The 13981-nt window shown below is 48.1% G+C and overlaps 1 pseudogene; it reads right to left on the minus strand.

Moving 5' to 3' along the window:
- Positions 1-5473: 5473 nt before the first annotated feature.
- Positions 5474-5934, minus strand: LOC124697721 (annotated as a pseudogene).
- Positions 5935-13981: the final 8047 nt, after the last annotated feature.

Consider the following 13981-nt stretch of genomic DNA (forward strand, 5'->3'; position numbering starts at 1 on the left):
CGTGAAGGGTTCTCCAAGATAATTGCCGTATCCCAGTTCCGTCTTTTGCGGTGGTTACTAGGACACATAAAATGACGCCACGCGGCTCCGCTCGATTTTTTGGCTCCGTTTGCTTTGCCAACTGCGCAAAACGGGGCCGCCGGGACATGCGGTATGGCCGTACCGGGCGCGCGCGTGCACCCGTCCGCCAACACGCGAAACGGAAAACATTTAGCACATAAAATGACGCGTCCTAGACCTAAAAACATTTTTCCCTCCATTTATTGAGCGAAGGAAAGTGTGGCCCCAGTTCAAATCCGGTCGGTTTCCGACGGATTCGGCGGGGCACCGCGAGAAGCGGGTGGGATTCCCGCATGGCTTCCGCGCGCATATGGCATGTGATAGGTGGTGCGTAGGAGGTATCCTACCGCCGCGCGGAGGTCCCGCGCGATACCGAAATGCGCGCCATGTAGCTGCTTCACAAAAAAAGCCCTTCCGGCACCCCGAAAATGGAAAAACCGTCGCCCGTGGTTCGGATTGGAAATCCACGACCGGGGCCTTGCTTCCCATCCTAAGGCCCACGCACGTGCCAAATATGGCCTCGTTCCGACAAACTATTTGGTGAAACGGGCCGTTTCCAACTCATTTCCCCTAAAAGCCATAGAACTCCGGACGAGATAGCCCTGTTCGTGAAGGGTTTTCCAAGATAATTGCCGTATCCCAGTTCCGTCTTTTGCAGTGGTTACTAGGACACATAAAATGACGCCACGCGGCTCCGCTCGATTTTTTGGCTCCGTTTGCTTTGCCAACCGCGCAAAACGGGGCCGCGGGACATGCGGTATGGCCGTACCGGGCGCGCGCGTGCACCCGTCCGCCAACGCGCGAAACGGAAAACATTTAGCACATAAAATGACGCGTCCTAGACCTAAAAACATTTTTCCCTCCATTTATTGAGCGAAGGAAAGTGTGGCCCCGAGTTCAAATCCGGTCGGTTTCCGGCGGATTCGGCGGGCACCGCAGAAGCGGGTGGGATTCCCGGATGGCTTCCGCGCGCATATGGCATGTGATAGGTGGGGCGTAGGAGGTATCCTACCGCCGCGCGGAGGTCCCGCGCGATACTGAAATGCGCGCCATGTAGCTGCTTCGCAAAAAAAAGCCCTTCCGGCACCCCGAAAATGGAAAAACCGTCGCCCGTGGTTCGGATTGGAAATCCGCAACCGGGGCCTTGCTTCCCATCCTAAGGCCCACGCACGTGCCAAATATGGCCTCGTTCCGACAAACTATGTGGTGAAACGGGCCGTTTCCTACTCATTTCCCCTAAAAGCCATAGAACTCCGGACGAGATAGCCCTGTTCGTGAAGGGTTCTCCAAGATAATTGCCGTATCCCGAGTTCCGTCTTTTGCGAGTGGTTACTAGGACACATAAAATGACGCCACGCGGCTCCGCTCTATTTTTTGGCTCTGTTTGCTTTGCCAACTGCGCAAAACGGGGCCGCCGGGACATGCGGTATGGCCGTACCGGGCGCGCGCGTGCACCCGTCCGCCAACGCGCGAAACGGAAAATATTTATCACATAAAATGACGCGTCACACTTGTACATATATGTTAGGGGCAGATGCAAGTTTTCCAACAATTCTGACGCTCCGGTGATCTGTATCTTGGGAAACCCTAGGGCGGGGACCCCGTAGATCTACCCTCCGTGCGAGAGTTTACCAATGTAATTTTTTACTTGTTTTGGTTTATTTAGGACATATATACATGGAAACCATAGGTTGGGCATACTTCACCATAAAATAGGCTCCATTTGAGCCGTGGCGAGAGTTTCCACATACAGATCCTGGATTTTACCAAGTGTTAGCCCATGTATGCGGAAATCGTCAACAACGGGTACATCCAAGGTTAGCCAAACCTTACATCACACTTGTACACATATGTTATGGGCATATGCAAGTTTTCCAGCGATTCCGACGATCCGATGGTCTGTATCTTGTGGGCGGGGACCCCGCAGATCTACCCCTATAGCTTTCTCCGTGTGAGGGTTTACCAATGGAATTTTTTACTTGCTTTGGTTTGTTTAGGACATATGTATATGGAAACCATAGGTTGGGCATATTTTACCATAAAATAGGCTCTGTTTGAGCCGTGGCGGGAGTTTCCACATACAGATCCTGCATTTCACCAAGTGCTAGCCCATGTATGCGGAAATCGTCAACGCCGGGTACATGCAAGGTTAGACAAACCTTACATCACACTTGTACACATATGTTAGGGACAAATGCAAGTTTTCAAGCGATTCCGACGCTCCGGTGATCCGTATCTTGGGAAACCCTAGGGCGGGGACCCTGCGGATCTACCCCTATAGCTTTCTCCGTGCGAGGGTTTACCAATGGATTTTTTTATTTGCTTTGCTTTGTTTAGGACATATGCACATGGAAACCATAGGTTTGGAATGAAATAGGCCCGGATGAGCCGTAGCAGGAGTTTCCACATACAAATCCTGGATTTTACCAAGTGTCGGCCCATGTATGCGGAAATCGTCAACGCGGGGTACATGCAAGGTTAGAAAAACCTTACATCACACTTGTACACATATGTTAGGGACAAATGCAAGTTTTCAAGCGATTCGACGCTCCGGTGATCCGTATCTTGGGAAACCCTAGGCCGGGGACCTTGCAGATCTACCCCTATAGCTTTTTCCGTGCGAGGGTTCACCAATGGATTTTTTTAATTTCTTTGCTTTGTTTAGGACATATGCACATGGAAACCATAGGTTTGGAATGAAATAGGCCCCGGATGAGCCGTAGCAGGAGTTTCCGGCGATTCGGACGCTCCGGTGGTTTGTATCTAGGGAAACCCTAGGGGGCGGGGACCCCGCAAATCTACCCCTAGGGTTAGGGTTAGGGTTAGAGTTAGGGTTAGCAATGGACTTTTTTCCTTTGTTTTAGGACATATGTACATCGATAGCGAGATGTTGGGCCTACTAGATCCCGTCGACCCGTCTACGAAGAGCGTCACTCGTGGGATCTACATAAGCCATCTACCATTTTTTTCTTTAAAAAAGTAACTATTTTTACATAATTCATACTAGTAAATAAATAAAACAAACATAATATAAAGTTAATGACCGAGAAGAAAAAAAGAAAAAAAAATGTATGCCGAGGGTGGCCGTCGGCATAGGTGGGTGATGCCCTATGCCGAGGGTGGCCCTCGGCGCCTCGCTGACGCCGTGACCGGGCCGTCACGGCCGGAGCGGGACCGGAGCAGATGCTCGTGCTACGCCGACGGCCGTTAGTACGCCGAGGGTGGCCGTCGGCGTATCCGTCTCTACGCCGAGGGTATGTCTACGCCGAGGGGCTAGATGGGCCGCTGCCCTGGACCGGACGTATGCCGACGGCCCCGACATTTGGCCGTCGGCGTACGCCACGGCCGTCGGCGCAGCGAGCCATTCCTGTAGTGAGTATACATCTTTAGGTCTTACTCAACTAAACTTTGCTTCAAGTTTGTAACTCAAGCACGGCATAAAAAGAGTGCAAGTTTATGTAAATAGCGTGCCACACAAAAATTAAATATGATTAAAAAGTGTGTTCAAACCTAATATTTTGTTTAGGCTATAAAACCGACTATGCAAAAGCATAAATGCATGTATTCATCTATTTCAACAAACCGAAGAGGATGCCTCACATTTGCGAGGGCCACCGAGCTAGTTAGGATAAACAAGAATAAAACTATAGCCACATTGAGAAAACACGCACGCAAGTGAAATAGCTAGTGTACGTTTGTCAGTTTTGGAACAGCAAGCACACACTGAGTTGAAATATATTTCCTCCATCCTAAAATGTAAGGCGTCTAAGCATTGGTCAAAAGTCAAATCTTACAAGGTTTGATCAAATATTTAGATAAACATATTTACATCCACAATATCTAATGGATACATTAAGAAAATATACTTTATAGCGAATCTATAGATATTGATTCAGTATTGTAAATGTTGATATAAACTAGGTCAAACTTTAAAAAAAGTTGGCTTTTACCTAATCCTTAGACGCCTTATATTTTGAAACGGAGGAAGTATCACGAAAACCACATGACATACATACCACACTAAGAGCAACTCTAACAGTACCGTAAAATGAGCCGGAACCGTATTATTCCGGCGAGTTTACGTGTTCGGGAGGAAAAAGACCCAGAACGGAGCCCGAACTCACGGTCTGGCCCGTAAACAGAGTTTGGGGGCCCGAGAAACTCGACGACCGCCCCGTATTTAAACGGGCCATGAAAGGGAGTTCGGTTTCCAAACTCTACTCCCCTCCGCCGCTGTCAGCCGCTCCGCCGCCACCACCCACCTTCTCCGATGAGGAATCCACCGCGCTAAAGCGTCTCTTCACCCAAGCTACGCCACCCCATGGGCTCGCGCGGTAGCTCTAGACGAGGTGGCGCATGTTTGGGCGGTAGGGACTTGCCACCGCGGCCCCCCTTGTTTCGCACGGAGGCGGAACATCGGAAGTTCAACCGCTCAGAGGGCGCGCGCAAGCGCAGCGCCCGCCGGTGGACGAGTTGGGGGCTCACGCCCCCCATGCAAGCTCGCCAAGTACGGGAACAACTGAGGCGAGGGCTCCTCCTCCGACGGTTCGAGCCGCCCCGCGCTCAGAGGAGGAAGACACCGTCATCGCGCACGAGTCAACATTCTCCGAGGGGGATTACGTCCACGGGTGACGAGGAGGACGCCGTGATCATGCAGGTGGTGGCGATCACGGAGGCGGAGGCCCGCGCTCGCTGGCGCCGGGAGGAGGCCGACGCCGTCCGCCAAGTGCGGGAGTACGAGGCGGCGCGTCGGGAGGAGCGTGTCCGCCGCGTCAAGCTCGACTATCTCGAGCTTGACTCCTAGTATAGGAGGTCCTCACCGTCCTCCGCGTCAACGCCCTCGTCCTCCTTGACACCTTCCTCCGCCACCACCGGCACCGCCGCGTGCAGAGGCCATCGGGGCCTCTTTTTGATCGGAATTAGTTCACGCGGTTAGGGCTAGTACTTAATTTACGTTTGTAGTACATATTATGTAAATTTTGATGCTCAATCGGAGAATCAAAGTATCATCTATATCTGATTATCTGTTCATCGATGAATTCTCCGGTGACATTTTAATTTTGTTTTTCCAGTTCGTGGTTACGGTTTCTGTTCTGCGCGAGTGGCAAAATCATCCTAAGTGTCCTTTTCGACAGACTGAATCTTTTTCCGTTCTGAATTTTTCGGTTACGGTTAGAGATGGTCTAATTTGTCTGATACCAGACTACACTGGCCGAGCGTTACAAGACGCACACGCACAGACAGTCACTGCACGACCAGTCTGCAGTTAACATCTTCTGAACTGCGTGAAGCCAAGGGAACCGTCTATGCTTGCGTACGCAAGCGCGATGCGCCATGCCCATGCACCGCACCTACGTACAACGCGGACGTCCATGCCCCGACCTTGCAGGAATATGCTACCATGTGCATGTGCTCAAGGCGTGACGCCGCTGGCGCCTCCGCCGCCGTACCCGCCTCCGACCCCGCCGAACGGGGCGCCGCCGCCGGCGAACCCTCCAAACGGGACCCCTCCGGTGCCACCGACGCCGCCGATTGGCCCGACGCTCCCCACGCCGCCCCCGACGCCTCCCAGCGGGCCCGTGACGCCGGTGAAGACGCCGGCGCCGTTGTTGCCGAAGCCCCCGCCGTAGCCGCCGCCGACGGCCGGAAAGCCCGGCAGGTCCCCCATGCCTCCCACTCCCACGAACAGTTCTTCGCGTCCGCCGTTCCCGCAACTCCTGCACCGGCGCCACTCTCTGCGGCGGCAGCGGCCGGAAGCGAGGCCTCAGCTGCACCACCAGCAGGCGCGGTCCTGGCCGCCACCACGGCGTGTGCCGCTACAGTGAGGGTGAGCAGGAGGAGGGGTGCGACAGTGCCAAAGCACTTCTTGGCCATGGCGTTCTAGCTAGCTAGATTCTATGGTTTCCTCTATGTGTTGTGCGTGTGAGAGATCGATGCTACTGCTGTGGTTGTGGAGTGGTGGAGTACGTGGTTTGGTTTAAATAGGCGGCGGAGAGATCGGGGCAGATGGAGGGGGCTGTAAATGAGGCGAGTGCTGTACTGCTGTAGTGAACGGTTGTTCGGGATCCAGAGGGAGTAGGCGAGACGAGGAGGTGGGACACCAAGATGCCGAATAATTTAGGGGCGTGCTGACCGTCGGTCGCCCGACGTGGAGCGAAAAATCGGTCACACACCCGCCGTTGGATGTGACGCGCTCGTCTGTCCGATCACGTCATGCAGAGACGTCGCTTTTAGCTGCAGAAAACGTCGCTTTCAGTGTTGCTCCCGTGTTGTCGCGTACTTGCGTGTTGCTTGTTCGGTATGTGAAGCCTCCATGTGCCGCTGAGCATGCGCTGTGACTTTGTGCAAAGACAGTACACTGTGAAGCCTAGTTCTAGGTGCTAAGTGATTGCGTGCCTCGCACAGTACTAGCTGCTGCTAGCTAGTTTGACTGGTGCATGCGCTGCCTAAAGAAAGAACATTGCTATTGTCACACTAACATGCTACACTACACAAGACATCATGTAAGGAAAAAATTAAATTAAAATTACTCTTGTGATTTTTTCGGAAGATGTTAAAGTTGTAAATTTCCTACATCACTATCAATAGACCGAGATTGGGTGTTTACAACAAAAGTGTTATTTACAACAATAAATTTCCACCATGTGCTATCATTGGATGTTTACAACAAAAGTAGTCCAACAAAACAGGATATTTACAACAATACTCAATGATGATTTTAACAAAAAGCAATAGTTTCAACACTAATAATTTTATGTGCCAAAAACATCTTTACAATAAATCACAAATATATTTACAATAATAAATTAACACTAACACCTACATTTTCACCCATATAAAAAATGTAGGTGTTAGTGTTTACAATATGGATGTTCAAAACAGGATATTTACAACAAATTGACAATATATTTACAACATTAATTAACCACAAAAAAACTAATTTTGGCGTTTACTACAATAGCCAGCAACAATTTGAACAAAAAACAACATTTCCCATTTTAAAAATATATTTACAACAAATCGACTATGTATATACAATGTTAATTAACAACAAAAACAACAACTTATTTTGGTGTTTTACAACAATAACCAGTAGTAATTTTAACAAAACAACAACTGTTCCCATGCCAAAAATATATTTACAACAAATCAACAGTATATTTACAAAAATCTCAACTAGTTTAATAAAAATTATAGGCGATCACAACAAAATCACATACTTGTGACAAACGTCCCGGTAAACATTACAACATCTCATGTGTGCTTTAGCTACAAAACTTGTACGCCTTTGTTATAAAAAATTACTATCTATACAACATCGAGAAAATCACAGGGAAAAATTTATCCATAGCGGACTAGATTCCAGAAATACCGCGTCGCCAGCCACGGATCTGATGCACATGCTAGCGGGATGAGAAGCAACGCTGCAGCAACCAGAAATACAACAGCGTGCTATCTTTAAAGAGAAACGTGCATGCATTCTACATTTTTTAGGAGTAGTTAATAGCAGATGTTAGCTAACACTCGGGCATCCATAAAAAAACGAGCAGAAGGGGGCCCAACATTAGCTAACTCCGGATGCACATGGGCTGCTGGGCTTGGCCAAGAAATAACGAGCGGATTATGGTCTAGACGGGAGCGCAAGCGCGAGCAAGCCACGACCGATCGCCTGCACATCATCGGTCGGTCGATACAGAGCGTTTTCCTTAAAATAAATAGTAACATATTTGGTTTGAACACAAATCCAATAATAAGTCCATTGGATGTGTGCAGTGATCGATAAACAATATAAATAGAACATGACTCCAGTGAATAACATAAATGGGTCAGGTAGTAGTAACATTAAAAGAATTAGGTCTTTGCTTAATAAGCCACATTGACAAAACTTAAGAATACACCACTATCTGTGGTAATAAAATCGCAGCGTACAAGCCCCCGCGTCGCTCCTCCCCTGGGCGACACGGGCGGCGACACCAGCCTCCGGTAACCACCACTCCCCCTCCGCCCCCTCCTCCCCTGCCGTCGCCGGTGGTCTCCGCCGGGCAAAGCCCGCGCGGAGCGGCGGCGGCAGGACCTATTCTCTCCGGCCGGCGGAGGCTAGCTCGCGGATCGGGGGAACCGCGGCGGCAGGATGCGGTGTGCGACGGGCGCGGCGGCGTGCTGCTGGCTTCGGCCTGGTGGCTGTGCGGGTGTGGCGGCGCCGGGAGTGGTCGGGCTCGGCCGGGCCGGATCTGGGCCTTGCGGGCCAGCTCGGGCGCGGGAGGTCTGGGCGTCGTGGCCGTGGTGGTGGCCGGCCGGCGAGGGCCCCTGGCCGTGGACGTGCTGGTTGCAGCGGCCGCTGGTTGGTGGGGTTGGTGGTGGTGTGCCGGGGCGGGGACCCCGGGCAGCGGCGGCGTCATGGTGGGCGAGGTGATCGACGGTGCTGGCGCGCATGATGGCGTGCTCCGGCTTCCCTGCCGGTGAAGGAAGCCTCGGCGGGAGGGTGCTTGCTCCGGGCGAAAGCTCTGCCCGACTTGGTCGGTGCCGACGATGGCGACGCCTCAGGGCGTCGTTCCCCTTCTTGGAGGCATCGTCGTGGAGCTTCTACCTCTCCTGCCTTCGAGGATTCGTGCCCTCCGGGTGAAAACCCAAGCTCTTGCCTCGGCCGGAGCGGGCGACGACAGCGGACTCGTCGCTTCCCTTCTTGGAGGCGTTGTCTTTGGAGGGCGTGAACTTCACTCGGCGAGGGTGGTTCGTTTGCCGGACTGCGTTGCCTTACCGTCTGCGTTGGAGGATGCCGAGGCGGTGATGACCCACAAGTATAGGGGGTGTATCGTAGTATCTTCGATAAGTAAGAATGTCGATCCCAACGAGGAGCAGAAGGTGTTGGCAAACAGTTTCGATGAAGGTTTCACTGTAAATGCTCACGAGACAAGTATTCGGGGGTTTTGATGTAACGGATGAAATAAGTACGAGTAAGTAAAATGCGAGAGAAATAATTGCAGCGAGTGGCCCAATCCTTTGTAGCACAAAGGACAAGCCGGTTTGTTTACTTATAATGACCAAACGTTCTCGAGGACTCATGGGATTTTAGTCTAGTGCTTTCGCTACATACGGCTAAATAATCTTCATTGTTATGATAAGTGTTGTGTGGGTGAACCTATGCTAATGTACCGCCCTTCCTAGGACTAATACATACTTGTGATTATACCCCTTGCAAGCATCCGCAACTACAAGAAAGTAATTAAGAATAAATCTAACCACAGCCTTAAACTCGAGATCCTGCGATCCCTCCCGCATCGATATACCAACGGGGGTTTAGGTTTACGTCACTCCGGCAACCCCGCAATTAGCAAACGAATACAAGATGCATTCCCCTAGGCCCATAAATGGTGAAGTGTCATGTAGTCGACGTTCACATGACACCACTAGAAGAATAACACCACAACTTAAATATCACACCATTGAATATTACTGAACCATAGTTCACTACTAACATTTAGACTTCACCCATGTCCTCAAGAACTAAACGAACTACTCACGAGACATCATATGGAACATGATCAGAGGTGATATGATGATGAATAACAATCTGAACATAAACTTGGTTCAATGGTTTCACTCAATAGCATCAACAACAAGTATAGATCGATACCGGGAGAGTTTCCCCTATCAAACAATCAAGATCAAACCCAAATTGCTACGGCGGTGACGGTGTCCAGCGGTGATGACGGCGGTGATGATGGTGGAGATGATGATGATGGTGATGGTGATGATGTCCAGCTTGACGTCGGTGACGATGGCGTCGATTTCCCCTCCCGGAGGGAATTTCCCGGCGGATTCCTGCCCGCCGGAGAGCTCTTTTCTCTCCGGGTGTTCTCCGCCCCGCGAGGCGGCTGTAACTCTTCGTGAGGTACCCCTTCGGCTTAGGTTTTCGGGACGAAGGATTTCGCGAAGAAAAGGAGGCGAAAGGGGTCGTGGGCCCCCAGCACCACATGGCGGCGCGGCCGGGGCCCGGGCCGCGCCGCCCTATGGTGTGGGCCCACCTCGGCTCCTCCCTGGCTCCTCCTTCCGGCTTCCTCCGTCATCTTGAAAAATAGGATTTTTGGTATAATTTCCTTCCACGGGTGATCTTCCGAAATATTGCCTTCGACGGTGCTTTTTCCAGCGAGAATCCCGGCTCCGGTGCTTGATCCTCCAATAATGATGAAACATGCAAAATAGATGAAATAACATAAGTATTGTGTCCCAATATGAAATATATCAATGAATAACAGCAAATTATGATATAAAATAGTGATGCAAATTGGACGTATCAACTCCCCCAAGCTTAGACTTCGCTTGTCCCCAAGCGAAGCCGAACTCGATAGACATGACCACATGTTTATGGAGTGAAGAGTCGATAAATAAAATACGGACAAGAAACATCATATTCATTCACACAGGACATTATAGTAAACAACCTCTTATAACTCATATTGAAACAAGTATAAGGTAATCACAAGTAAAGGTGCATGAGAAATCATAATTGGTGATGGCAAACTCCGTTCCTGGTCAGAGAACAATTAATAGATTATATTTATTTATTGAGCAGCTCTCTCATGTTAAAGTTTATAATGCACAACTTGCATACTCAATCATAATGGTCTCTTCATAATCATTGATAACCTGCAAAGCTATATTCATTCAGATAAAACTTGTACTAAACAAGAAAGAATAAAAGACATGATGTAGCAAATCACAATATAATGGTTTGATCACAACTACTCAAATGCTTGCTTGAGATGGAGAGAAATAGGTTTACTCGACTCAACATAAAGTAAAAGACAGGCCCTTCGCAGAGGAAGCAGGGATTAAATCATGTGCTAGAGCTCTTTCAGTTTTGAAATCATATAGAGATAATAAAAGTAACATTTTGAGAGGTGTTTATTGTTGTCAACGACTGGTAGCGGGTACTCTAACCCCCTTGCCAGACAACCTCCTAAGAGCGGCTCCCATAATATTTTCATTTTGTGTGGCACTCCTTCCAACCTTTCTTTCACAAACCATGGCTAACCGAATCCTCGGGTGCCTGCCAACAATCTCATACCATGAAGGAGTGCCTTTTTATTTTAGCTTTATGATGATGATGACACTCCCCCCAACCTTTGCTTACACAAGCCATGGCTAACCGAATCCTTCGGGTGCCGTCCATCAATCGCATACCATGGAGGAGTGTCTATTTAGTTTAATTAATTTGGGACTGGGAATCCCATTGCCAGCTCTTTTTGCAAAATTATTGGATAAGCGGATGAAGCCACTAGTCCATTGGTGGAAATTGCCCAACAAGATTGAAAGATAAAACACCACATACTTCCTCATGAGCTATGAAACATTGACACAAATAAGAGATACTAAGTTTTGAATTGTTTAAAGGTAGCACATGAAGTATTTACTTGGAATGGCAGAAAATACCATGTAATAGGTAGGTATGGTGGACACAAATAACATAGGTTTGGTTGAAGGTTTGGATGCACGAGAAATATTCCCTCTCAGTACAGGTCTTTGGTTAGCAAGGTTAATTAGCAAGCATAAGAGTCGAGGGAAACAAACAAATATACATATGATAGAACCAATCATGCATCTTCCTTGTAAGCACAAACAATTTTAACTTCAGAATAATGAACTATGAGCTAACAAGAAAGACAACGAAACATCTACATGTATTTCTCTTCTCTATTTAAACCTCAAAGTGTTGTTGCTATTGACCAATGCTAAGTTTGCCAAAACCAAATAGATTTATTCAATGCTCCCAAAGTGATACCAATACTAACAACAAGATGAATCATAGAAATTGCAAACTAAAATAAGATGTGCAATATGTAAATGATAAGACTTCTCATTAATATTCCATATCGATAACTCACACCAAGGGATACATAGACAACTAAAGGAGAGATACTTCCAAACGCAACCCATCTTATACGATAACTTCCCTATTCATGATATGACACTACTTGACAATAAAAGTAAAAGGTAGTGATAATGTGATACCGCGGCACTCCCCAAGCTTGGAACAAACCAAGGGGATGCCAATACCGATGATGAATTACTCCTGAGGAGATGGTGGCGATGAATTCCTCCCGCGCTTCTTAATGAGCTCCTTCAACCTCAGTTTCTCAGCTTGACAATTCTGCACTAAGATTTGAAGAGATTCATTGTTATCCGAAATTGGCGATGACGACCTTGTGATGCGAATCGAGTGGTATTCAATCAATCTTCGGAGACGGCAATTCTCCTCCTGGAGTATCTCCACTTCTCTTCTCAGAGCCCGATATTGATCACAGAACTCATCGGTGATCCGTAGAACTTCTTCCATCATGGGGAAGGAGTCGAGGCTAAGAGCGGGTGGTAAAGGTCCCTGCGAGGTTATGAGAAAAAGAACGTCGAGTGTCAACGGACCCCACCAAGATTTGCTTGCTCCCTCCGGCTTGCTTGCTCTTGTCTTGATGGCACCTCCTTCACTTCTTCCTCCGAAAGCCCCTTGCCCTTGTTGTTGGAGGCCATGGTGCTTCTAGGCCGAAAACGGATCCTGGCGGAAACAGCTCGAAACAAAACACGTCGAAAACACGATATACGGACCTCCGGGGGTCGGGGGATTATATAGCAAAAATTTTCTCGACAAAAGGAAAGCACCGGATCGAACCGAGTCGGAAAGGGGCGATGGGGTGGCCAAACCCTAGGTCGGCGCGGGCCACGGCTAGGCCGCGCCGGCCTATGGTGCCACGCCCTCGTGCGTCCTTTCCACTCCGTTTCGAACTCGTAATTTCTCATATTTTCCAAAAACAGCGAAAATATTGTTCGGAAAGTAAATTGCGTACTTTTCATTACCGATCTTGTTACCTATTCAAAGTCGAGTTACGGCGGACTGCCAATTTGTCCTTTGATGAAAGCTTCCGGTGTTTCCACTTGAATAATATCAACATCAACATTATAAGAATCACTCGAGATATAATGCTTGAGTCTTTGTCCATTCACCACTTGCGTAGCATTGCCTTGGAGAGAGCTAATCTTGATTGCTCCTGAGCGATACACCTCCTCGACAACATATGGTCCTTCCCATTTCGAGAGTAATTTCCCTGCAAAGAATCTGAGACGAGACCGATACAATAGGACCTTATCCCCAATATTAAACTCTCTTTTGATGATCCTTCTATCATGCCATTTTTTTAACTTTCTCTTTAAAGAGTTTAGCATTTTCATAAGCTTCACTTCTCCATTCATCTAGAGAACTCAATTGTAGCAACCTCTTATCACCGGCAAGTTTAGGATCTTTATTTAATTCTCTAACAGCCCTATAAGCTTTGTGTTCTAGCTCTAAAGGTAAATGACAAGCTTTTCAGTAAACCATTTTATAAGGTGACATTCCCATGGGATTTTTATAAGCAGTTCTATAAGCCCACAGTGCATCCTTCAATTTACTAGCCCAATTCTTTCTAGTTTTATTAACAGTCTTTCCCAAAATAGATTTAATTTCTCTATTCGATAATTCTACTTGACCACTAGTTTGAGGATGATAAGCGGAAGCAATTCTATGATTAATACCATACCTAGCAAGAGTTTTCTAAAACCTCCATGAATAAAATGAGAGCCTCCATCGGTCATAATATATCTAGGTACTCCAAATCTAGGAAAAATAATATCTAAAAGCATTTTTAAAGAGGTCTCACCATCGGCACTTTTTGTAGGTATGGCTTCTACCCATTTAGTAACATAATCAACGACAACAAGTATATGCGTGTTACCTTCTGAAGAGGGAAAAGGTCCCATGAAGTCAAATCCCCAACAATCAAACGGTTCAATAACAAGAGTATAATTCATAGGCATTTCATTGCGTCTGGAGATATTACCAACCCTTTGGCATTCATCACAAGATAGAATAAACTTTCTCGCATCCTTGAAG

This window comes from Lolium rigidum, chromosome 3 (assembly GCF_022539505.1).
Source record: "Lolium rigidum isolate FL_2022 chromosome 3, APGP_CSIRO_Lrig_0.1, whole genome shotgun sequence".
NCBI lineage: Eukaryota > Viridiplantae > Streptophyta > Magnoliopsida > Poales > Poaceae > Lolium > Lolium rigidum.